The sequence below is a fragment of the Salvia miltiorrhiza genome, chromosome 3 (genome assembly GCF_028751815.1).
Source record: "Salvia miltiorrhiza cultivar Shanhuang (shh) chromosome 3, IMPLAD_Smil_shh, whole genome shotgun sequence".
Taxonomy (NCBI): Eukaryota; Viridiplantae; Streptophyta; class Magnoliopsida; order Lamiales; family Lamiaceae; genus Salvia; species Salvia miltiorrhiza.
Genome location: NC_080389.1, coordinates 30008088 through 30012390, shown reverse-complemented (window position 1 = coordinate 30012390; position 4303 = coordinate 30008088). Strand labels below are relative to the sequence as shown.

The 4303-nt window shown below is 38.1% G+C and overlaps 1 non-coding gene across 1 annotated transcript; it reads right to left on the bottom strand.

Moving 5' to 3' along the window:
* Positions 1 to 3585: 3585 nt before the first annotated feature.
* LOC131019281 (small nucleolar RNA R71) lies at positions 3586 to 3692 on the bottom strand. Its single transcript, XR_009100200.1, has one exon. It is a non-coding gene; the product is annotated as a small nucleolar RNA R71 (small nucleolar RNA).
* Between the last annotated feature and the right edge of the window lie 611 nt (positions 3693 to 4303).

The following is a 4303-nucleotide window of genomic DNA, read 5'->3' as shown; positions in this document are numbered from 1 at the left end:
ATTTTATACTCATTAAAAGTAACTATTGTCTTAATGAAAAATAATTATGCATATGACGAAATGTAATATTTCAAAATTATTATTTTTTTTCATAACAATTGTTATTTTTACTCATGAAAATTTGTAATGTTAATTACTTGGTTAAGTAATTATAGTTGTAAGAAAAAATAACCATTGATGTGAATAAAGATAATATTAAAAAAAAAATAGATGAAAAAATAAAAAGAAGTTAAAAAAGTGTTGAAAATAAAAAATAAACAGAAAAATAGAAGAAAATAAAGGAGCTAAAAAAAAGAAAAAAAAGCAAAAACAAAAAAAATAAAAGGTTGAAACGAAAAGTAAAGCCAAAAATAAAAAACAGAAAATTAGAATAAATGAAAAGGACAAAAAGCTGAAAAGAAAAACAAAAAAAAAGAACAAAAAAAAAAAAAAACGAAAAAGCAAAAAGGGGAACCAAAAATAAAAGCGAAAAAATGGGGCAAAGTGGTTTCGAACGCCTCCCCTTTGGTATAAGGGGGAGAGGAGGCACGGTTATTGCCATTGGACCAACTCTCAACTATTCTGTTTTTCTATTTCTTTTCGTTTTCTTTTTTCTTTAATTTTGTTTGTTTTTAGCACATAGTTAATATTTTTGGTAGATTTTATTTTTTCCTTTTTAATTTGAGTTTGAATTTAAATTTAACCTCTTCCTTCAATTTAATCTGGATATGAATTTAATTTTTAAAGAGTATTTATTTTAATATAATAATTATATTTTAGGGTTAAGTATCAATTTTCCCTCTATCGATGGTGTCCCTATCCCGTGCAGGACCCTATAGTCAGGGTTAGAGCTGTTTACTACCTCAACATGGCAAAATCGCATCAAATAACCCCATGCGTTTTAACACCGTTAAATCACCTTTAATTTTTTTTTAATTAAGATGGGCCTCTCTCTCTCTCTCTCGCATCCTTGCCAGCGAACAAGGCGGTGCAGATCCAGGCGTGCCACGTGGACGCCGAAGCGCACCGAGGAGTGTGCATGGACCCCCTCGAACTCGGATCTGAGGTCGGAGAGAACAGAATAGGGTGGGGTGTGATTTATGCTTAATTTACTCTATATTTAAGGGTTTGAATGTGCGTGTTTTAAGATAATCCTCTGGAAATTGGTGCGTTTAATGGTGTATTTTATGCTTTGCCGGAGATTTAGGCTTTCGAGATGGAAGAATGCAGTTTTGGAGAATTTTGGATGAATTTGGCGTTTTCTAGGTGTTCTGGTCTCCAGAGCAGAGAAACCGACATCTCCAGAGCAGAGAAATCACCATTCCTCTGGCGTCAGAGAAATCAACTCACCAGAAGAATCGAAGCGCCAGAGGAATCGAAGCGCCAGAGAAATCACCGTTCCTCTGGAGTCAGAGAAGTCAAAGACCAGAGCAGAAAAGCGCCAGCGTCAGAAAAGCGAAGTGCCAGTACAGCGAAATCAAGTCTCCAGTGTAGCGGAATCAATCGCCAGAGAAATCACCATTTCTCTGGAGTCAGAGAAATCGCCATTTCTCTGGAGACAGTGAAATCAAGAAGCCAGTGTAGCGAAGTCATCACCAGAGGAGTCAATAGTCAGAGCAGCCAAGCAAAAGTCCATTACAGCGGAATCGAGAAGCTAGAGAAATCACCGTTCCTCTGGCGATACCAGAGAAATCGTCATTCCGCTGGCGAGGCCAGAGAAATCACTCATTCATCTGGCGATACCGCTCCTCTGGAGATAGCAGAGAAATCGTCATTTCTCTGGCACGACCCGTTTCCCGGGTGACATCCGTTCCTCTGAAGAGCTGAGAATTCAGCAAGAGTGGGAGTATTTTTCGGAGCGCGCATCCAGCTGGAGAGTTACCTTATTTCACACGATTCTATTACCTTTAGAATTCTACTTTGCATGGCAACCTCCATGTTGATCCGAAGGAAATCTGAAAACTATAAATAGGTCCTCTTTTGACCTATTGAAGACACCCCCGAACCCTAGCATTCATATTTCAGTTTTATAGCTTTAGAATTTTATTGCTTTTTAGTTTTCAAGGCTTGGATCAAGATTGAAGATTCAAGCCGCTACAATCGTTTTTATTCGGTTTTTATATAATTCAGTTTTTACAATTGCTTTCTTTTTAATTATGTTTATGTTTTATTTCAATATGTCCGGCTAGTTTCCTTTAGCTGATTCTAGGGTTTGTAAATAGTTGATTGAATTTATGTGATTTATTTGTTAATACCTTTGTGCCTTCCAGTTTATGATTCATAATTCCTGGTGCTTAATTTCTTGTGAATTATCTGATCAATAGTTTGCATGTTTAGCTATTCGATTTTAGACCTAGCAGAGATAACTGTTTAGCGGATTCAGGAATGTATGATATGATTTTAACCTTGAGACCTAGCGGAGATAGGTGGATCATAGGGAGCTATTCTTAGGAGCTATTGGGAGTTAGTAGATTTTCTTGAGACCTAACGGAGATAGATAATTTACTAATCTACGATCGTTGCTGCTCTAGCGAGAGTAATTGATTAATTAAGTGATCTCTCATCATAACTGGATTAAACTGGTACATAGGATTAATAGATTAATTGCGTAGATTTAGTTAATGAATTTACTACCCTAGGATCAGTTGTCTTTTATATTTGATTTTTCCTACGATCTTTTAATTATTGTTATTTGCGTTTTAGTTTAAGTTAATTAAACCTTCCTTCTTTCGTTTGCCTGAATATTACTAGAGTTTAATTGAGATTACTTAGAGTGATTTGCTATAATAGTCCCTGTGGATACGATACTCGGTTACTGATTATTTGCTACAATTGCATCGTGTTAGTTGCGATATTTATTGCTAAGAAATTAGTGATCAACTTTTTGGCGCCGTTGCCGGGGACTATTTAGAATTTACTTTAATATTTCTGATTAAATTTAGGCATTATTTCAGGCGTTATAAGTTTATTTTTATTTTTAGTTTTAGTTTTTAAATTTCTGTTTCTGATTTCTGTTTGTTGTCTCAGGCGTGTATGATCACGAGATTCAAAGGAAAGGAACATCTAGTACCTTTGAACTTGGAAATCGAAAAGCAGTACAAATGAGACAACCGCGAAAAGAAGAAGCAAGCAATGGCAGAGCAACAGAATAACATGGACCTTGAAACTCTTGTGCGAGCCGTGACACACCTTCAGAGGCAGCTAGACGAAGAGAGAGAGCGCAACCGGGCTCCTCCACCAGAGCCACCACTGAATCACATGTATCAGCCTCGGGTTGATCAATTTTAAGGAGGCAGCTGGGGACCAACTGTGCAGGCTAACACGTTCGAGCTGAAGTCGGGATTGATAAACATGGTGCAAGCTGAACAGTTTAGTGGAATGGCTGATGAAAATCCGCATGCTCACATCACTCAGTTTCTAGATATCTGCGACACTATTAAGCAGAATGGAGTGCCACCAGATGCCATCAGAATGAAGATGTTTGGATTATCTCTCAGAGACAGAGCAAAGGAGTGGTTCAAGAGTTTGGACAGAGGTGCTATTACTGGATGGGAGGATTTGTGTAGAGTTTTCCTGGCAAAATACTTTCCTGCTTCTAAAGCTCAGAAAATCATTGCAGAGATTTCTCACTTTTCCCAGCTAGGAGATGAGACCATTCATGACGCCTGGGAAAGATTTCGTGAGCTGCTCAGGAACTGTCCACAACATGGTTTCACAGAGGATCAGCAAATCATTCACTTTTATAATGGTTAGACTGGTCTGACAAAAAGTATGGTGGATGCTACTGCAGGTGGATGTCTTCTCCATAGAAATACAAAGGAGGCTTATCGTGTGATAGAAGAGATGGCCTCCAACAGTTATCAATGGCCGAATGACAGAAATTCTACGAGAAGAATTGCAGCTGTAAACGAGGAGAGAGATGATTTTAAAGAGAGATACGAAGCTCTTCAAAAGCAGTATGAGTTGGAGAGAAAAGCACTGCTAGCCAAAATCCCTCAACAGCCGATTTTATCCGATGTGGCATAGTCTGAAGATGCTAATTTTGTCCAGCGGCAGTACCAATTCCATAGGCCAAACTATCAGGGACATCAGGGTGGAAATCCCCCGTATCATCCAAATAATAGGAATCATCCAAATTTTTCCTATTCAAATCCCAACAATACTTTGCAACCTCCACCAGGATTTTCTGTTTCTAGTGGGGGAGTAATCAATGAGCCAAAGAAAGATTCAATGGAGGAAATGATGAAGCAAGTATTGGTGAAGGTCACCGGAATGGAGGCAAACTCGGCAAACTTGGGAACCAAAATGTTCAGCATGGAGCAAA